The 22,357-nt window shown below is 46.3% G+C and overlaps 1 protein-coding gene and 1 long non-coding RNA gene across 6 annotated transcripts in view; one reads left to right on the top strand and one right to left on the bottom strand.

Annotated features, from left to right (window-relative positions):
- LOC141098614 (uncharacterized) overlaps nucleotides 1-1,951 on the bottom strand; it is a 36,942-nt gene extending 34,991 nt beyond the window's left edge. The window contains exons 1-2 of the long non-coding RNA XR_012234299.1: nucleotides 1,804-1,951; nucleotides 823-938 (exon numbers count right to left, since the gene is read on the bottom strand). This is a non-coding gene — a long non-coding RNA (uncharacterized lncRNA). The remainder of the gene's footprint in view (nucleotides 1-822; nucleotides 939-1,803) is intronic.
- LOC141098613 (adhesion G protein-coupled receptor F5-like) overlaps nucleotides 1-22,357 on the top strand; it is a 231,066-nt gene that overhangs the window by 105,881 nt on the left and 102,828 nt on the right. The gene's annotated exons all lie outside the window — the stretch shown is intronic.

Here is a 22,357-nt window from a genome sequence, read left to right as displayed (position 1 = left end):
ATAGGTTCCTACATGCCCTCCTGCCTCCTGAGATAAGTACCTGCACAATAGTCAGTGACATTGCCCCAAATATGGGAAAATATTGCATTTTCATGAATTTATTAGATGTGGCCAGCAACAGCTCTTAATGGCGTCCTCCACCTACTGCCGGGGCCAATACTCCATGCATTCAAGGTGTATAATCAGCATTGTTAAGGGTTGTTTGTTTTTTTTGGTAAATTGCCCCATGGTCCCTATTGGGGTGCCCTCTTAATTACAATCGTGTGGTGTCGCTTGGTATGATGGGGTGTTCCCACAAGACTGATGAAGCCATTGTCAGTCCCAGCTGCCCGTGAAGCCCCGGCCGCGCTGCCTGTCCATACCCATTTACCCAGGTAACACTCATTTTGGAAATTCTCTTAAACCTGCAGCAATAAATGATGAGAACCTCTCCTAAGGACCATTCTCTGTGTAGTGCTTCTGCTAAGCTTTATATCATGGGGTCATTTTCTAATTTTGTATTTTCCTTCCCAGAAAGGGTCAAAAGAAGGAGAAATGTCCTTTTTGACCTTGACAAAGCTCACATGACCTCAGAGAGGTATATAAAGGTCATATAAATTAATGTACCTTAGATTAAAGTGATCAACCCAGAAAGGGTCAGACCAAGACCCCCATCCTCGCACCACCACTAATCACAGATGTTGGTTTTGCCGCTAGTGTGACCATATGGGGAGCCGGAAATGTGAAATCACCCGTCTGCACACTCTTTATGTGTCCACAGATAAATTCCTTTCCATCTGCATGTCATAAAGCCAATGTAAATCACATTCCTCTTCTTCTTACCATACTTCACACCATCAGATTGCTTTGTATTCATCAGGAGAATCTAGTACATTTCTTTTAGGAAAAATTTTTCCCGCCAGTTGCCTCCCCGCTCCGGACATGTAACGCTTTCAGTCCTGTAGCATACAAAATTAGATAGATTGTTTTTGATTCTTTATTATATTATACATGCAGCCACAGAGTGCCTCAATACCACCATGCTGTGCTCATATAATACCCCACCATACATTGGTGAAGTAATACTGCAATACTGTGCTCAAATGTTAGCCACAGATTACACTATTATATTCACAATACCACTGCCAAGTGAAATCATACCACCATTATGTGCTCACATAATACTACCACTATGTGCTTAAATAATAACATCATAATGTGTATACAGTGGATAATACCACTATTATGTGCTCAAATAATGCACCATGTAGCGGTCAAATAATACCATAATTATGTGCTCAAATAATGCTATACTGCCATAATGTGATAAAATTATACAAACATGCAGTGTTCAAATAATACCACCATAATGTACTCAAATAATACCACCATACAGTGCTCAACTAATACCACCATAATGTACTCTAATAATACCACCATACAGCACTCATGTAATGCCAACATAATGTGCTAAAATGTTCAAATAATACCACCATAATGTTCTCAAATAATACCACCAAACAGAGCTCAAATAATACCATCATAATGTACTCTAATAATACCCCCATACAGCACTCAATCAATACCACCATAATGTGCTTAACCCCTTTACAATGTTCGGCGTAATAATATGCCCACGTTGGAATCCCTCCCTTTGATGTGGGCTCCGGCGCTAAGCCCACATCTTTCCCGGCACATGTCAGCTGTTTTGAACAGCTCACATGTGCCTCTAACAGCTGCAGGTAGAATCGCGATCCACCCATGGCTGTTAACCTGTTAAATGCCGCTGTTAGTCTCTGACAGCGGTATTTAACTCGTGCTTACTGGGAGCGCGGCAGAAATACCGTCCATTGGTGATCCCGTCACGTGATCGCCAGGCACCGATGGGTTGACATGACAACCAGAGGTCTCCAGCAGACCTCTATGGTTGTTATAGCCAGATTGTTATGAGCTCCGCCCAGTGGTCGGCATTCATAGCAAGTGAGCAGTTCTGCTACATACAGGCAATCTGATCATTGCCTGTATGTGGCAAAGCCGATCGGACAACTGCAGCTTCTAGTTTCCCATAGAGACTATTGAAGCATGAAAAAGTAAAAAAAAAAAGTTTTAAAAAATTATCTAAAAAAAATATATATATACAGTAGATATATATGTTCAAATCACCCCACTTTCGCCCCATTGAAAATAAAACAATAAAAAAAATCAAACATGCACATATTTGGTATTTCTGGGTTCAGAATCGCCCGATCTATCAATATAAAAAAAAGAATTAACCCAATCGGTAAACGTCGCAGCGAGAAAAAAATGGTATCAATAAAAATGTCAGCTCGGCGCGCAAAAAAAAGTCCTCATCCAGCCCCAAATCATGAAAAATGGAGATGCTACGGGTCCTGGAAAATGGCGCCAATTTTTTTTTTTTTTACCAAAGTTTGGATTTTTTTTTACCACTTAAATAAATAAGAACAGGAATGTTTGGTATCTGTGAACTCGTAATGACCTGGAGAATCATAATTGCAGGTCAGTTTAAGCATTTAGAGAATATACAAATTCTTTGTAGATGGTGTCCTTGAACCAAGAACCCCAGCACGGCAAAGCTACAGTGCTAACCACTGAGCCACCTTACCATAGAGCACCCATATAATACCACCATTATGTGCTTAAACAATGCCACCATACAGCGCTCGATTAATTCCAATGCAGTGTCCAAATGATTCCACCGCAGTGTTCAGGTCCATTATGTGCTGTAATAATACCGCCATTCAGTGCTATCAACACCATATTGTGCTCAAACAATATCAGCAATCTAATAAATGCTAGGAGACGTCTATACAATGTATGCCTGATCCAGCCGGGGCGGTGGATGCACCCCGTGTGACCCCGCACGTTCTCCACCCTACGCTGTCCATGAGAAGTGACTGTTCTGTGATTGGATGGACACAATGAGCCGAGCGCTGTATTCGGTCCTTCCAGGACAATACTGATTCCATTCACTGTCAGTAAGCAGACGTACTGACAATGATGGGAAAGAGGATCCCACAGTTCGGTGCCGGGCTTTTTATTATGTGTTTGGGTGGGTCCTTCTTATGTTGTTATGGCTTTTTATTGTTTATCGAGACGTGATTGTTGAAGGGACGGATCAAGAGTATTTAATGTCAGGATTACAGGGGACGAGTGACAACACCTGAGCTCCATTTCACGTTGACTCCGGGCCAGACCCATGGCCTCAGGCGCCGGGTACTTTCCTTGACGCGCGCTGGAAACTTTTTTTGTATTTGTTCTTGTGTTTTATGTTGTGTTTTGTTTTCCTTTGGTTTGCTGTTTCGGTTGTGTGCGGCGGGCACTCCGGGGAGGTGGGATCCATTCACTAACTGGCCTTTCACATACCACGCGTCTGTCTAACGTTTCAGCTACATGTAATGGTTTTGTAACAAAAACAATAGTTGTCATGGTAACTGGTATTATAAAATGTATCCTGATCCATGAGTCCGGGCTCAGCAGATGTAGCAGATCCGACTGTGAGATTTCAGTCGTGTTGTGTCCCCCAAAATAGCTCCATGCGTTAGGTCAGTGGTCCTCAGCTTTTCTAAACTTAAGAGACAATTTCAGCTCTGAGAGATTGTCATGAGCCCCATCCAAAGCCCCTCAAGTTGTGACACTCAATGCCCCTCATTACTGGTATAATGACAGCCTTATGACCCCACTAATAAACAGTACAGTTACAGCCGGGGTTCCTACCGTTTGGTATTCGTGCATCATGGCACATCTCTACACTATTGCATCCAGCAATACAAGTTGTAATGCCAAAACAAGGCAGGAGAGGGCAGCATAATATTAAATAATTTACCTCCTCCCAAGGCAAGACGGGGAGTCGGTGTCACAAATGTAATCATGTAAGGAATGGAGAACACACCATATGACATATAACATACATTAGTAACGTTTTTTCTGGTCACAACAAGAGCAGGGGCTATGCATTTTTATGAAGCCTCATTGACTCTGTGACTAATTAGCCATGGAAGCACTGGACGCTCTCAGAGTGCAGCAGCAGATGTCCGCTCCGCATGTCGCATGCAGCACACAGTATTAATACTTGTAGTATTACTGGTCCTGTTACTGCACAGTCTACATGGAGGGTTTGCGTCTGTGTGATGTTTGCTTGCAGTGAATTATATGCTGGGGTTTTGTTTTTGCAGAGTTTTTTTGTATCGTGCCAGTAATGTATTGAATATCCGGTCTGGCCGGTGGAGGTGACGTACGCCGTACGCCAGCATTTAGCCACGCTCCCGTACTCACATTGTCCAAACTTGTAAAGATGTCACTGTTCATTTCATGCATTGTCAGTCGCTGTTATCTAAGCTGCATGCCTGGGAGGTAACAGCATTAAAGGTTATGTATACTTTTGCAACCCTCTTTTTATTGCTCCAGTAGACCTAAAGTAAAAAAAAAAAAAAAAGCAAATAATTTTGATTTGATCCGTCCAAACCTAATGTGTACACAGCTCCCATGCAGAGCTATGTGCCTCTGACGTTAGAGGCCACCAATAAAAAAAAAATGCTTGGATGAGGCTGCACAGATAACGTGTAGGGATACATTGGTCTGCATTGGAGCTGTATACATAAAACGGTAAGAGACGTTTAATCGAACCTACTTGAAGGGTTACTTTAGTTTTAGTTTCAAAATGTTTGAAAGGTTTCAGCTCAGGTTATGGTTCAGCTGAGAAGACCAAAGATGCCCAGATATTGATGTGTCCACCCTTAACGTTACATAAATGTTCTAAAGGACTTCTTATTTTTCACTACATGATTGCACCATGCTAGAAAAAAACAATAATTAAAGCAATTATTATTATTATTATTATTATTATTATAACATCACAACCAGAAGGTGGCCATATGCAAAAAAAACACAAAGCATAAACGTCTCCTGACAGAGAGCTGCAAAAGCAGAATTTCTGTTTGTTTTTTTTTCATATACCTGGTTATCTTGCCACAAAAATCTGACCCGTGCAACTGATTGGCGTCCTGTGTGCTGCTGTGAATAAAGTATAGTAATAAGATCATCTATAACATCTATGGAACTGGGTTGTAGCAATAGTGCCCACTTCTGTGCCTTCATATAGTAATAGTGCCCCCTTCTGTGCCTCCATATAGTGATAGTGCCCTCTTCTGTGCCTCCATATAGTGATAGTGCCCTCTTCTGTGCCTTCACATAGTAATAGCCCCCTGTTCTGTGCCTTCATATAGTGATAGTGCCCTCTTCTGTGCCTTCATATAGTGATAGTGCCCTCTTCCGTGCCTTCATATAGTGATAGTGCCCTCTTCTGTGCCTTCATATAGTGATAGTGCCCCCTTCTGTGCCTTCATATAGTAATAATGCCCTCTTCTGTGTCTCCATATAGTGATAGTCCCTCTTCTGTGTCTCCATATAGTGATAGTGCCCTCTTCTGTGCCTCCATATAGTTATAGTGCCCTTTTCTGTGCCTTCATATAGTGATAGTGCCCTCTTCTGTTCCTTCATTTAGTGATAGTGTCCTCTTCTGTATCTCCATATAGTGATAGTGCCCCTTTCTGTGTCTCCATATAGTGATAATGCCCCCTTCTGTGCCTTCATATACAGTAGTTATAGTGCCCTCTTAGGTGTCTCCATAGACTGATAGTGCCCTCTTCTGTGTCTCCATATAGTGATAGTGCCCTCCTCTGTGCCTTCATATAGTGTAATGCCCTCTTCTGTGCCTTCATATAGTAATAATGCACTCTTCTGTGCCTTCATATAGTGATAGTGCCCTCTTCTGTGCCTTCATATAGTAATAATGCACTCTTCTGTGCCTTCATATAGTGGTAGTGCCCTCTTCTGTGCCTTCATATAGTAATAGTGCCCTCTTCTGTGCCTTCTTATAGTAATAGTGCCCTCTTATGCCTTCATATAGTAACAGTGTCCTCTTCTGTGCCTTCACATAGTAATAGTGCCCTCTTCTGTTCCTTCATATAGTGATAGTGCCCTCTTCTGTGTCTCCATATAGTAATAGTGCCCTCTTATGCCTTCATATAGTGATAGTGCCCCCTTCTGTGCCTTCATATAGTGATAGTACCCTCTTCTGTTCCTTCATATAGTGACAGTGCCCTCTTCTGTGCCTTCTTATAGTAATAGTGCCCTCTTATTTGTCTTCTTATAGTGACAGTGTCCTCTTCTGTGTCTTCATATAGTGACAGTGTCTTCTTCTGTGCCTTCATATAAGGATAGTGCCCTCTTCTGTGCCTTCACATAGTGATAATGTCCTCTTCTGTGCCTTCATATAGTGATAATACCCTCTTCTGTACCTTCATATAGTGACAGTGCCCTCTTCTGTGCCTTCATATAGTGACAGTGCCCTCTTCTGTGCCTTCTTATAGTAATAGTTCCCTCTTATGTGTCTTCATATAGTGACAGTGCCCTATTCTGTGCCTTCTTATAGTAATATTGCCCTCTTATGTGTCTTCATATAGTGATAGTGCCCTCTTCTGTGTCTCCATATAGTGATAGTGCTCCCTTCTCTGCCTTCATATACAGTAGTAATAGTGCCCTCTTCTGTGTCTCTATATAGTGATAGTGCCCTCTTCTGTGCCTTCATATAGTGATAGTGCCCTCTTCTGTGCCTTCATATATTAATAGCGCCCTCTTCTGTGCCTTCATATAGTGATAGTGCCCTCTTCTGTGCCTTCATATAGTAATAGTGCCCTCTTCTGTGCCTTCTAATAGTAATAGTGCCCTCTTCTGTGTCTCCATATAGTGATAGTGCCCTCTTGTGTGCCTTCATATAGTAATAGTGCCTTCTTCTGTACCTTCATGTAGTGATAGTGGCCTCTTCTGTGCCTTCATATAGTGATAGTGCCCTCTTCTGTGTCTCCATATAGTGATAGTGCCCTCTTCTGTGCCTTCATATAGTGATAGTGCCCTCTTCTGTGCCTTCATATAGTGATAGTGCCCCCTTCTGTGCCTTCATATAGTAATAATGCCCTCTTCTGTGTCTCCATATAGTGATAGTGCCCTCTTCTGTGTCTCCATATAGTGATAGTGCCCTCTTCTGTGTCTCCATATAGTGATAGTGCCCTCTTCTGTGCCTCCATATAGTTATAGTGCCCTTTTCTGTGCCTTCATATAGTGATAGTGCCCTCTTCTGTTCCTTCATTTAGTGATAGTGTCCTCTTCTGTGTCTCCATATAGTGATAGTGCCCCTTTCTGTGTCTCCATATAGTGATAATGCCCCCTTCTGTGCCTTCATATACAGTAGTTATAGTGCCCTCTTAGGTGTCTCCATAGACTGATAGTGCCCTCTTCTGTGTCTCCATATAGTGATAGTGCCCTCTTCTGTGTCTCCATATAGTGATAGTGCCCCCTTTTGTGCCTCCATATAGTGATAGTGCCCTCTTCTGTGTCTTCATATAGTGATAGTGCCCTCTTCTGTGCCTTCATATAGTGATAGTGCCCTCTTCTGTGTCTCCATATAGTGATAGTGCCCCCTTTTGTGCCTCCATATAGTGATAGTGCCCTCTTCTGTGTCTTCATATAGTGATAGTGCCCTCTTCTGTGCCTTCATATAGTGATAGTGCCCTCTTCTGTGCCTCCATATAGTGATAGTGCCCTCTTCTGTGTCTCCATATAGTGATAGTGCCCTCTTCTGTCTCCATATAGTGATAGTGCCCTCTTCTGTGCCTCCATATAGTTATAGAGCCCTTTTCTGTGCCTTCATATAGTGATAGTGCCCTCTTCTGTGCCTTCATTTAGTGATAGTGCCCTCCTTTGTGCCTTCATATAGTGTAATGCCCTCTTCTGTGCCTTCATATAGTGATAGTGCCCTCTTCTGTGTCTCCATATAGTGATAGTGCCCCCTTCTGTGTCTCCATATAGTAATAGTGCCCCCTTCTGTGTCTTCATATAGTGATAGTGCCCTCTTCCGTGTCTCCATATAGTGATAGTGCACCCTTCTGTTTCTCCATATAGTGATAGTGCCCCCTTCTGTGTCTCCATATAGTGATAGTGCCCTCTTCTGTGCCTTCATATAGTGATAGTGCCCCCTTCTGTGCCTTCATATAGTGATAGTGCCCCCTTCTGTGTCTCCATATAGTAATAGTGCCGTCTTCTGTGCCTTCATATAGTGATAGTGCCCTCTTCTGTGCCTTCATATAGTAATAGTGCCCTCTTCTGTGCCTTCTTATAGTTACAGTGTATCTTCTGTGTCTCCATATAGTGATAGTGCCCTCTTCTGTGCCTTCATATAGTAATAGTGCCTTCTTCTGTACCTTCCTGTAGTGATAGTGGCCTCTTCTGTGCGTTCATATAGTAATAGTGCCTTCTTCTGTGCCTTCATATAGTGATAGTGCCCTCTTCTGTGCCTTCATATAGTAATAGTGCCCTCTACTGTGCTTTCATATAGTAATTGTGCCCTCTTCTGTGCCTTCATTTAGTATAGTGCCCTCTACTGTGCCTTCATATAGTAATTGTGCCCTCTTCTGTGCCTTCATATAGTAATTGTGCCCTCTTCTGTGCCTCTATATAATAATAGTGCCCTCTACTGTGCCTACATATAGTAATAGTGCCCCGTCTGTGACTTCATATAGTGATAGTGCCCTCCTCTGTGCCTTCATATAGTGTAGTGCCCTCTTCTTTGCCTTCATATAGTGATAGTGCCCTCTTCTGTGCCTTCATATAGTGATAGTGCCCTCTTCTGTGTCTCCATATTGTGACATCGGCGGCTATGCCCGCCAATGCCCCTTCCAGAGCAACGCGCACCGCAGCGCTTCCCTACCTGCGCGCCCCCGTCCGGCCTCGCGCCCGTCGTCCACGCTCCCTCACGGCGGCTCCTGGCTTCCGCTCTCTGTCACGCGCGCGCCTCCTCCCCTCCTCTGTCTCCAGCGGTGGGCGGCGCTGAGGGGTCGGCCTGGCACACGCACTTCCGGGGGCTGGTATATTTCAGGCGTCCTCGCTGTTAGGAGGACGCCTGATGATTGTGTAGCAATCTGGCCCCTACAGTTCTTCTGTAGTTTGTCCTATCTCTGCCCACTCTTCCTGCCTGTCTCTGTGTCTTCCTCCCCGCTCTCCCCAGGCGGTCCAGGTTCTCCGGTTCCTCCATTCCTCGTCCCGTCCCCTGTCTCCAGTTTGCCTTGTTTCCTCCTCTAGCCTTTCCGTATCTAGCCCTTCCCTGAGCCACCTGTCCCTGCTAGTATATTGTCCGCTGCTTCCTTAGGCCTTTTGTTTGTGGAGCCGTCCCTCTTGGTTCCGGCTGTCGCGCCTCCGTCCTCTGTGGTCCTGCCCCAAACGGTCCCTGTATAGGGGTCGGTCTTCACCTGGCGTGCTCGACCCGGGGGCTCCGGATCCGCGATCCAGAGGGTCCACTCTCTGACATAGTTTTCCTCAGCACTACAGTATCATCAGGCCATGGACCCCGCCGGTGCCGCGGCGGCCACTCAAAAGGAACTGCTTTTCCTAAGGGAGAATCAGACCCGTATCATGTCATTCATGAAGTCCATGGACACCCGGCTCTCCGCCTTGCAAACCGCTGACCCAGCGCATGCACCTCTCTTAGTCAGTCTCCAGCAGTAGCTCGCACAGCAGCGCGATGCGCAATCTCACATTTTGGGGTATATGGCGTCCGTGGATGATCGGCTGCTCTCTTTGCAGTCCTCTGCGGCCGCTTCTAACCAAGCCCGGGACGCTGTCTCTTTCCCTCCTCCCCGTCTTGGTAAGCCGCCTAGGTACTGTGGGGACCCAAAATTATGTAGGGGATTTTTAAATCAGTGCAGATTGCACTTTGATCTTCTTCCCCAACAATACCCCACGGACCGTGCCAAGGTGGCCTTTATTATCTCCCATCTAGAAGGGGAGGCGCTGGCTTGGGTGAATCCGTTGTGGGAGAGGGATGACCCGGTGGTGACTAACATCCAGAGTTTTTTGGAAACGTTTCGTAGGGTTTTTGATGAACCCGGACGCCTTGCTTCCTCTACAGAGGCCCTTTTTAACCTCTGCCAGGGGTCCCTTACTGTAGGGCAATACGCCATCCGTTTCCGGACCCTGTCCTCGGAGCTGGGGTGGAATAACGAGGCCCTGGTTGGTGCTTTTTGGAGAGGCCTTTCTTGTAAAATCAAAGACGAGTTGGCCGGGCGTGACCTCCCAACCACCCTGGAGGATCTCATCTCCCTGGCTACCCGTATTGACCTGCGTTTTCAGGAACGCGCTAGAGAGTCAGCCAGGGAGAGGAGGTCCTTTAGGTTATACCAAGCTCCCATTCCGCGCTCCGTTGCCCTTCCTAGTAACTCTGTTCCCGAGCCTATGCAGGTGGATCGCATCAAGCTGTCCGAACAACGCCGTAAGGAGAGGATGACTAAGGGACTCTGCCTATATTGCGGAGGGGCCAATCACTTCGTTCGCACTTGTCCTGAGAGACCGGGAAACGCATCCGCCTAGGCCAGGTAGGAGAGGGCCCCCTAGGTAATCTGACCCCCTCTCTCCCACTTACTCTTTCAGCTCTGCTTATTGCAGGTCGGGGGCGTGGCTCTGTGGAGGCGTATGTGGACTCGGGCGCAGCAGGCAACTTCATCCGCCAGGAGGAGGTTGACAAACTCCAGATTCCCGTGGTCGTCCTAAGTAACCCTCGAGCAATCACCTCCGTCGATGGCAAACCTCTTCCTGGGCTCATTACCACGGTTACCATTGAAGTAAAGCTACAAATTGGCGCACTTCATTCTGAGAAGATTGCCTTCTATGTCCTGCCTCAATTATCCCATGCCATTCTCTTAGGACTTCCTTGGCTTAGGCGGCATGAGCCAGTCATCGACTGGCGCTCCGGAGAGATCCTACGTTGGGGGCACCCCTGCCATGCCAGCTGTTTACGTACCCTGGTTCGTTCCCATCCTCAGCTTAGGCCAACGGACCTCCCCGGCCTTCCTGCTCCATACCACGCCTACGCTGATGTTTTCTGCAAAAAGGAGGCGGATTCCCTGCCTCCGCACCGGCCCTACGACTGCCCCATCGACCTGATTCCTGGAGCGGTTCCTCCCAGGGGTAGAACTTACCCTCTTTCTCCTGCCGAAACCTCTGCCATGACGGAATATATCCAAGAGAATCTGTCCAAGGGGTTTATCCGGAAATCCTCCTCTCCTGCGGGCGCAGGTTTCTTCTTTGTCCGGAAGAAAGACGGATCACTGCGGCCTTGCATTGATTACCGGGGCCTAAACAATATCACCGTAAAAAATCGTTACCCCCTTCCGTTGATTCCTGAGCTCTTTGACCGTCTGAGAGGAGCCCGGATCTTCACGAAGTTGGATCTGCGGGGAGCCTACAATTTGGTCCGGATCCGTGCAGGGGATGAGTGGAAAACGGCCTTCAACACCCGTGACGGGCATTATGAATACCTGGTTATGCCCTTCGGCCTCTGCAACGCCCCCGCTGTATTTCAAGAATTTATCAACGAGGTATTCCGGGATCTACTCTACTCCTGTGTGGTCATCTATCTTGACGACATTCTCGTTTTCTCGCCTGACTTGTCCTCCCATCGCAAAAGCGTACGCTTGGTCTTGCACCGCCTTCGAGAGAACCAACTCTACGCCAAGATCGAGAAATGCCTCTTTGAGCAGTCGTCACTGCCCTTCTTGGGATATGTCGTTACCGATTCCGGCCTAAAGATGGATCCCGAAAAACTCAGTGCGGTACTCAAGTGGCCCCGTCCAGTGGGGATTAAGGCCATCCAGCGATTTCTTGGGTTCGCAAATTATTACCGTCAGTTTGTGCCTCACTTTTCTACGGTTACCAAACCCATCACGGCCTTGACCCGCAAGGGAGTGAAGCCCAACAGCTGGTCCCCTGAAGCTGAAAACGCTTTCCAAGCCCTGAAACGTTCCTTTGCGTCAGCACCCATTTTGCATCGGCCTGTGACCAGCAGGCCCTTCGTCCTGGAAGTGGATGCCTCCTCCACTGGAGCTGGAGCAGTCTTGTCCCAGCAGGCTTCTTCCGGACGGTTGGTCCCTTGCGGCTTCTTTTCTAAAGTCTTCTCACCGGCGGAGTGCAACTACTCCATTGGAGACCGAGAATTACTGGCCATTAAGATGGCTTTGGCTGAATGGCGGTATTTACTCGAGGGGGCTGTACATCCCTTTACCATCCTCACTGACCACAAGAACCTGGCGTACCTACAGTCTGCCCAAAGACTCAATGCCCGGCAGGCCAGATGGGCCCTGTACTTCTCCCGCTTTGACTTCCAGCTTCATTTTCGTCCTGGTAATAGGAACATCAAGGCCGATGCCCTTTCCAGGTCATTACAGTCATCGGAGAAGGAAGAAGTCCCATCCCATATTATCGAGCCCACCAAAATGATCACCGTGGCCCCTGTGAATTTTGCTATTCCTCCGCCCGGTAAGACTTTCGTCCCTCAAAACAGACGTACGGAGGTGTTGGGCTGGGGGCATTCCTCCAAGATTGCAGGGCACGTTGGGTCTAAAAAGACTCTCCTACTGCTGTCTCGGTATTACTGGTGGCCCACGCTTCGCCAGGATGTGATGGACTATGTTGCCTCGTGCACAATCTGTGCCCAGAACAAGGTGGCTAGGACCTTGCCCGCCGGTCTTCTTCACCCATTGCCAGTTCCTGAGGCCCCCTGGCAGCAGATCGCCATGGATTTTGTAACTGATTTACCCCGCTCAGCCGGATGTACCACCATCTTAGTCGTGGCAGATCGTTTTTCCAAAATGGCCCACTTCATTCCCTTACCAGGACTACCATCCGCTCCGAAGTTGGCCGAGATCTTCATCCACCAGATCTTCAGGCTGCATGGTCTTCCTCAGCGGATTCTGTCTGATCGGGGGGTCCAGTTCACCTCCCGCTTCTGGAGGGCTCTCTGCCGGCTTATGGGAACATCCCTCGACTTCTCCTCCGCATACCATCCTCAGACCAACGGGCAAGTGGAGCGAATTAATCAGGTGTTAACCACCTACCTACGTCATTTCGCCAACGCCCATCAGGACAATTGGGTCGCGCTCCTACCTTGGGCTGAATTCTCGCACAACAATCATCCCAGCGAATCTACCACCAAGTCACCTTTTTTTGTGGTAACCGGTCAAAACCCAAGCATTCCGTTACCTTTCTCCACGTCTACAGGAGTACCCGCAGCCGATTCTCTTGCTAAAGAATTCTCGCAGATTTGGAGAGAGACCAGGGACGCGCTCAAGGGTGCCAACAACCGAATCAAGAAGCATGCAGACAAAAGACGGAGGGACGTGCCTCCGTACCATCCAGGTGACAAAGTCTGGCTTTCTACTCGACATATCCGTCTGAGAGTTCCCTCTTATAAGCTGAGTCCTCGGTACATTGGGCCGTTTGAAGTAATTGGACGCATTAATGAGGTGGCTTACAAACTGAGGTTGCCTGCTTCGCTCCGGGTTCCCAACGCCTTCCATGTCTCGCTCTTGAAACCCGTAGTCCTGAATCGGTTCCAACCAGTTTCCATCGTCCCTCCTTCACCTGTCATCTCGGACAACGTCTTCGAGGTCAAAGACATCCTGGCTATGAAAAGAGTCCGGGGTAAGACCCTTTTTCTTATCGATTGGGTGGGTTTTGGTCCCGAGGAACGGTCCTGGGAACCCCGGGAGAATGTCAATGCTCCCCGGACTCTGAAAAGGTTTTTTGCCAATCTCAGTAAGAAGGGACGTAAGGAGAGGGGTACTGTGACATCGGCAGCTATGCCCGCCAATGCCCCTTCCAGAGCAACGCGCACCGCAGCGCTTCCCTACCTGCGCGCCCCCGTCCGGCCTCGCGCCCGTCGTCCACGCTCCCTCACGGCGGCTCCTGGCTTCCGCTCTCTGTCACGCGCGCGCCTCCTCCCCTCCTCTGTCTCCAGCGGTGGGCGGCGCTGAGGGGTCGGCCTGGCACACGCACTTCCGGGGGCTGGTATATTTCAGGCGTCCTCGCTGTTAGGAGGACGCCTGATGATTGTGTAGCAATCTGGCCCCTACAGTTCTTCTGTAGTTTGTCCTATCTCTGCCCACTCTTCCTGCCTGTCTCTGTGTCTTCCTCCCCGCTCTCCCCAGGCGGTCCAGGTTCTCCGGTTCCTCCATTCCTCGTCCCGTCCCCTGTCTCCAGTTTGCCTTGTTTCCTCCTCTAGCCTTTCCGTATCTAGCCCTTCCCTGAGCCACCTGTCCCTGCTAGTATATTGTCCGCTGCTTCCTTAGGCCTTTTGTTTGTGGAGCCGTCCCTCTTGGTTCCGGCTGTCGCGCCTCCGTCCTCTGTGGTCCTGCCCCAAACGGTCCCTGTATAGGGGTCGGTCTTCACCTGGCGTGCTCGACCCGGGGGCTCCGGATCCGCGATCCAGAGGGTCCACTCTCTGACATAGTTTTCCTCAGCACTACACATATAGTGATAGTGCCCTCTTCTGTGCCTCCATATAGTGATAGTGCCCTCTTCTGTGTCTCCATATAGTGATAGTGCCCTCTTCTATGCCTCCATATAGTTATAGTGCCCTTTTCTGTGCCTTATATAGTGATAGTGCCCTCTTCTGTGCCTTCATATAGTGATAGTGCCCCACTCTGTGCCTTCATATATTGTAATGCCCTCTTCTGTGCCTTCATATAGTGATAATGCCCTCTTCTGTGTCTCCATATAGTGATAGTGCCCCTTTCTGTGTCTCCATATAGTAATAGTGCCCCCTTCTGTGTCTTCATATAGTGATAGTGCCCTCTTCTGTGTCTCCATATAGTGATAGTGGACCCTTCTGTGTCTCCATATAGTGATAGTGCCCCCTTCTGTGTCTCCATATAGTGATAGTGCCCTCTCCTGTGCCTTCATATAGTGATAGTGCCCTCTTCTGTGTCTCCATATAGTGATAGTGCCCTCTTCTGTGCCTTCATATAGTGATAGTGCCCCTTCTGTGCCTTCATATAGTAATAATGCCCTCTTCTGTGTCTCCATATAGTGATTGTGCCCTCTTCTGTGTCTCCATATAGTGATAGTGCCCTCTTCTGTGCCTCCATATAGTTATAGTGCCCTCTTCTTTGCCTTCATATAGCGATAGTGCCCTCTTCTGTGCCTTCATATAGTGGTAGTGCCCTCTTCTGTGCCTTCATATAGTAATAGTGCCCTCTTCTGTGCCTTCATATAGTAATAGTGCCCTCTTCTGTGCCTTCATATAGTAATAGTGCCCTCTTCTGTGCCTTCATATAGTGATAGTGCCCTCTTCTGTGCCTTCTTATAGTAATAGTGCCCTCTTATGCCTTCATATAGTGACAGTGTCCTCTTCTGTGCCTTCACATAGTAACAGTGCCTTCTTCTGTTCCTTCATATAGTGATAGTGCCCTCTTCTGTGTCTCCATATAGTAATAGTGCCCTCTTATGCCTTCATATAGTGATAGTGCCCCCTTCTGTGCCTTCATATAGTGATAGTACCCTCTTCTGTTCCTTCATATAGTGACAGTGCCCTCTTCTGTGCCTTCTTATAGTAATAGTGCTCTCTTATGTGTCTTCTTATAGTGACAGTGTCCTCTTCTGTGTCTTCATATAGTGACAGTGTCATCTTCTGTGCCTTCATATAGGGATAGTGCCCTCTTCTGTGCCTTCACATAGTGATAATGTCCTCTTCTGTGCCTTCATATAGTGATAATACCCTCTTCTGTACCTTCATATAGTGACAGTGCCCTCTTCTGTGCCTTCTTATAGTAATAGTTCCCTCTTATGTGTCTTCATATAGTGATAGTACCCTCTTCTGTGCCTTCATATAGTGACAGTGCCCTCATCTGTGCCTTCATATAGTGACAGTGCCCTCTTCTGTGCCTTCTTATAGTAATATTGCCCTCTTATGTGTCTTCATATAGTGATAGTGCCCTCTTCTGTGTCTCCATATAGTGATAGTGCTCCCTTCTGTGCCTTCATATACAGTAGTAATAGTGCCCTCTTCTGTGTCTCTATATAGTGATAGTGCCCTCTTCTGTGCCTTCATATAGTGATAGTGCCCTCTTCTGTGCCTTCATATAATAATAGCGCCCTCTTCTGTGCCTTCATATAGTGATAGTGCCCTCTTCTGTGCCTTCATATAGTGATAGTGCCCTCTTCTGTGCCTTCATATAGTAATAGTGCCCTCTTCTGTGCCTTCATATAGTGACAGTGCCCTCTTCTGTGCCTTCATATAGTGACAGTGCCCTCTTCTGTGTCTTCATATAGTGACAGTGCCCTCTTCTGTGCCTTCATATAGTGACAGTGCCCTCTTCTGTGCCTTCATATAGTGACAGTGCCCTCTTCTGTACCTTCATATAGTGACAGTGTCCTCTTCTGTGTCTCCATATAGTGATAGTGCCCTCTTCTATGCCTTCATATAGTAATAGTGCCTTCTTCTGTACCGTCATGTAGTGAAAGTGGCCTCTTCTGTGCCTTCATATAGTGATAGTGCCCTCTTCTGTGTCTCCATATAGTGATAGTGCCCTCTTCTGTGCCTTCATATAGTGATACTGCCCCCTTCTGTGCCTTCATATAGTAATAATGCCCTCTTCTGTGTCTCCATATAGTGATAGTGCCCTCTTCTGTGTCTCCATATAGTGATAGTGCCCTCTTCTGTGTCTCCATATAGTGATAGTGCCCTCTTCTGCGCCTCCATATAGTTATAGTGCCCTTTTCTGTGCCTTCATTTAGTGATAGTGTCCTCTTCTGTGTCTCCATATAGTGATAGTGCCCCTTTCTGTGTCTCCATATAGTGATAGTGCCCCCTTCTGTGCCTTCATATACAGTAGTTATAGTGCCCTCTTAGGTGTCTCAATAGAGTGATAGTGCCCTCTTCTGTGTCTCCATATAGTGATAGTGCCCTCTTCTGTGTCTCCATATAGTGATAGTGCTCCCTTCTGTGCCTTCATATACAGTAGTAATAGTGCCCTCTTCTGTGTCTCTATATAGTGATAGTGCCCTCTTCTGTGCCTTCATATAGTGATAGTGCCCTCTTCTGTGCCTTCATATAATAATAGCGCCCTCTTCTGTGCCTTCATATAGTGATAGTGCCCTCTTCTGTGCCTTCATATAGTGATAGTGCCCTCTTCTGTGCCTTCATATAGTAATAGCGCCCTCTTCTGTGCCTTCATATAGTGACAGTGCCCTCTTCTGTGTCTTCATATAGTGACAGTGCCCTCTTCTGTGCCTTCATATAGTGACAGTGCCCTCTTCTGTGCCTTCATATAGTGACAGTGCCCTCTTCTGTTCCTTCATATAGTGACAGTGTCCTCTTCTGTGTCTCCATATAGTGATAGTGCCCTCTTCTATGCCTTCATATAGTAATAGTGCCTTCTTCTGTACCGTCATGTAGTGAAAGTGGCCTCTTCTGTGCCTTCATATAGTGATAGTGCCCTCTTCTGTGTCTCCATATAGTGATAGTGCCCTCTTCTGTGCCTTCATATAGTGATACTGCCCCCTTCTGTGCCTTCATATAGTAATAATGCCCTCTTCTGTGTCTCCATATAGTGATAGTGCCCTCTTCTGTGTCTCCATATAGTGATAGTGCCCTCTTCTGCGCCTCCATATAGTTATAGTGCCCTTTTCTGTGCCTTCATTTAGTGATAGTGTCCTCTTCTGTGTCTCCATATAGTGATAGTGCCCCTTTCTGTGTCTCCATATAGTGATAGTGCCCCCTTCTGTGCCTTCATATACAGTAGTTATAGTGCCCTCTTAGGTGTCTCAATAGAGTGATAGTGCCCTCTTCTGTGTCTCCATATAGTGATAGTGCCCCTGTCTGTGCCTTCATATAGTGTAATGCCCTCTTCTGTGCCTTCATATACAGTAGTTATAGTGCCCTCTTCTGTGTCTCCATATAGTGATAGTGTCCTCTTCTGTGTCTCCATATAGTGATAGTGCCCCTTTCTGTGTCTCCATATAGTGATAGTGCCCTCTTCTGTGTCTCCATATAGTTATAGTGCCCCTTTCTGTGCCTTATATAGTGATAGTGCCCTCTTCTGTGCCTTCATATAGTGATAGTGCCCTCCTCTGTGCCTTCATATAGTGTAATGCCCTCTTCTGTGCCTTCATATAGTGATAGTGCCCTCTTCTGTGTCTCCATATAGTGATAGTGCCCCCTTCTGTGTCTCCATATAGTAATAGTGCCCCCTTCTGTGTCTTCATATAGTGATAGTGCCCTCTTCTGTGTCTCCATATAGTGATAGTGCCCCCTTCTGTGTCTCCATATAGTGATAGTGCCCCCTTCTTTGTCTCCATATAGTGATAGTGCCCCCTTCTGTGTCTCCATATAGTGATAGTGCCCCCTTCTGTGTCTCCATATAGTGATAGTGCCCCTTCTGTGTCTCCATATAGTAATAGTGCCCCCTTCTGTGTCTCCATTTAGTGATAGTGCCCTCTTCTGTGCCTTCATATAGTGATAGTGCCCTCTTCTGTGCCTTCATATAGTGATAGTGCCCTCCTCTGTGCCTTCATATAGTGTAATGCCCTCTTCTGTGCCTTCATATAGTGATAGTGCCCTCTTCTGTGTCTCCATATAGTGATAGTGCCCCTTTCTGTGTCTCCATATAGTGATAGTGCCCTCTTTTGTGTCTCCATATAGTGATAGTGCCCCTTTCTGTGCCTTATATAGTGATAGTGCCCTCTTCTGTGCCTTCATATAGTGATAGTGCCCTCCTCTGTGCCTTCATATAGTGTAATGCCCTCTTCTGTGCCTTCATATAGTGATAGTGCCCTCTTCTGTGTCTCCATATAGTGATAGTGCCCCCTTCTGTGTCTCCATATAGTAATAGTGCCCCCTTCTGTGTCTTCATATAGTGATAGTGCCCTCTTCTGTGTCTCCATATAGTGATAGTGCCCCCTTCTGTGTCTCCATATAGTGATAGTGCCCCCTTCTTTGTCTCCATATAGTGATAGTGCCCCCTTCTGTGTCTCCATATAGTGATAGTGCCCCCTTCTGCGTCTCCATATAGTGATAGTGCCCCTTCTGTGTCTCCATATAGTAATAGTGCCCCCTTCTGTGTCTCCATTTAGTGATAGTGCCCTCTTCTGTGCCTTCATATAGTGATAGTGCTCTCTTCTGTGCCTTCATATAGTGATAGTGCCCTCCTCTGTGCCTTCATATAGTGTAATGCCCTCTTCTGTGCCTTCATATAGTGATAGTGCTCCCTTCTGTGTCTCCATATAGTGATAGTGCCCCTTTCTGTGTCTCCATATAGTGATAGTGCCCCTTCTGTGCCTTCATATACAGTAGTTATAGTGCCCTTTTCTGTGTCTCCATATAGTAATAGTGCCCCCTTCTGTGTCTTCATATAGTGATAGTGCCCTCTTCTGTGTCTCCATATAGTGATAGTGCCCCCTTCTGTGTCTCCATATAGTGATAGTGCCCCTTTCTGTGTCTCCATATAGTGATAGTGCCCCTTTCTGTGCCTTCATATAGTGTAATGCCCTCTTCTGTGCCTTCATATACAGTAGTTATAGTGCCCTCTTCTGTCTCCCTATAGTGATAGTGTCCTCTTCTGTGTCTCCATATAGTGATAGTGCCCCTTTCTGTGTCTCCATATAGTGATAGTGCCCCCTTCTGTGCCTTCATATACAGTAGTTATAGTGCCCTCTTCTGTGTCTCCATATAGTGATAGTGCCCTCTTCTGTGTCTCCATATAGTGATAGTTCCCTCTTATGTGTCTCCATATAGTGATAGTGCCCCTTTCTGTGCCTTATATAGTGATAGTGCCCTCTTCTGTGCCTTCATATAGTGATAGTGCCCTCCTCTGTGCCTTCATATAGTGTAATGCCCTCTTCTGTGCCTTCATATAGTGATAGTGCCCTCTTCTGTGTCTCAATATAGTAGTGCCCCCTTCTGTGTCTCCATATAGTAATAGTGCCCCCTTCTGTGTCTTCATATAGTGATAGTGCCCTCTTCTGTGTCTCCATATAGTGATAATGCTCCCTTCTGTGTCTCCATATAGTGATAGTGCCCCCTTCTTTGTCTCCATATAGTGATAGTGCCCCCTTCTGTGTCTCCATATAGTGATAGTGCCCCTTCTCTGTCTCCATATAGTAATAGTGCCCCCTTCTGTGTCTCCATTTAGTGATAGTGCCCTCTTCTGTGCCTTCATATAGTGATAGTGCCCTCTTCTGTGCCTTCATATAGTGATAGTGCCCTCCTCTGTGCCTTCATATAGTGTAATGCCCTCTTCTGTACCTTCATATAGTGATAGTGCCCTCTTCTGTGTCTCCATATAATGATAGTGCCCCCTTCTGTGTCTCCATATAGTAATAGTGCCCCCTTCTGTGACTTCATATAGTGATAGTGCCCTCTTCTGTGTCTCCATATAGTGATAGTGCCCCCTTCTGTGTCTCCACATAGTGATAGTGCCCCCTTCTTTGTCTCCATATAGTGATAGTGCCCCCTTCTGTGTCTCCACATAGTGATAGTGCCCCCTTCTTTGTCTCCATATAGTGATAGTGCCCCCTTCTGTGTCTCCATATAGTGATAGTGCCCCTTCTGTGTCTCCATATAGTAATAGTGCCCCCTTCTGTGTCTCCATTTAGTGATAGTGCCCCTTTCTGTGCCTTATATAGTGATAGTGCCCTCTTCTGTGCCTTCATATAGTGTAATGCCCTCTTCTGTGCCTTCATATAGTGATAGTGCCCTCTTCTGTGCCTTATATAGTGATAGTACCCTCTTCTGTGCCTTCATATAGTGAAAGTGTCCTCTTCTGTGCCTTCATATAGTAATAATGCCCTCTTCTGTGCCTTCATATAGTGAAAGTGTCCTCTTCTGTGCCTTCATATAGTAATAATTCCCTCTTCTATGCCTTCATATAGTGATAGTGCCCTCTTCTGTGCCTTCATATAGTGAAAGTGCCCTCTCATGTGTTTTCTTATAGTAATAGTTCCCACTTTTGTGCCTCCATATAGTAATAGTGCCCCATTCTGTGCCTCTATATAATAGCACCACCTTTCTGTTCAGTCCTATATTGATAGAGCCCTCTTTTGTGCACCCATCTCCATTCCTCCACATAGTAATAGTTCCCCCTTTTCTGTGCACCCATATACTAATAGCGCCCCTTCTGTGCACATATGTAGTAATAGCACCGCTCTCTGTGCCTCCATACAGTTATAGCGCCATACTGGTATCAGCGCCCATGAGGAATGTCTCCTTACTAACCAGTAACCACTGTTCCTAAGGTGGCACCAGCACTAGACGATGCACCTTGTTTACAAGACCACATTGTATCATTAGACACTTTGAAGCATGTTATATACTCACCAGGCCCGCCACTCCTATGACCGCTTCCTTATACTCCTTTTACCACACTATTTTGAGAGATATCGTTATTACAATGCTTAACATTCATGTCGTTAGGTGTCTTAAAACTTGGTCAGCCTGTGTAGTCATTACAGCATGAGTCACTGGGGAGGATTGCCAGGACAATTCTCATTTATGACATTATTTATCAGAAGAACATGACTGCTTCCTCAAAAGAGCGCCACACTTGTCCATGGGCTGCGTCTGGTGATACCGTCCAGCCCCAACAGCTGATTACCCGTGCTCCCATAAGCAGTGAATGCAATGGTGGTCATGCATGCACACAACTACTGCATTCACAAGGGCTGCCAGCTGTGCGGATAATTATGACCGTAATTATCATCATTTTACAATTCCAAGTGAACACAGCCAATGTCTTCATATCAAAATTATGGGCTGTACACATGTATCACTTAAAATCTTAAAGGGAATTTATCAGTGGGATCAACTCTCCTAAGCCATCTACAGTATATGGGCACGTAGGACATAAAAAGTTGAATAAAATTATTCCTTAACATCTGTGATCCAATGTCTTGATCCAGAGAAATCTACGTTTTTCTTAATATGTAAATGATCCGTTAAGATCTATGGGCGGGGCATAGATATTCCCAAGAATCTGCCTCCAGAGATTATTATAAATGAAAGGTGGTGTTTCCAGTGTGAGACATGTAATGACTGACACGTCTCACACCAGTAACGCCCCATTTCATTTAATATAATTTCTGGTGGAAGATTCTTGGGGAGATCTATGTTCGGCCCATAGATCTTAACAGCTCATTTACATATTAAGAAAATGTGGATTTCTCTGGAACAAGACTTCAGATCGCAGATATCGAGGTATCATGTTGTTCAACTTTCCATTACCTACATGCTCATATAGATGGCTTAGGAAGGTTCATACTTACTACTGACAGATTCCCATTAATGATTTATTACGATTTTCCAAAGCATCCGTATAAAATGCAAGTTGTCCGTGATATTTTGATAAGTTTTCCACATTAACAATATTTTTCTAAGAGAACTTTACAAAATTGTGATCCTATTTAGATTTCTTAAAAGTGGCATTTAAGGAAGGGGAGAGAGAACACTTACTGTCATCTGATATTTTCTACATAAATGTGA

This window comes from Dendrobates tinctorius, unplaced genomic scaffold (genome assembly GCF_039654945.1).
Source record: "Dendrobates tinctorius isolate UK_male_01 unplaced genomic scaffold, ASM3965494v1 ptg000093l, whole genome shotgun sequence".
Taxonomy (NCBI): domain Eukaryota; kingdom Metazoa; phylum Chordata; class Amphibia; order Anura; family Dendrobatidae; genus Dendrobates; species Dendrobates tinctorius.
This window is presented reverse-complemented; position numbering and strand designations above follow the sequence as displayed.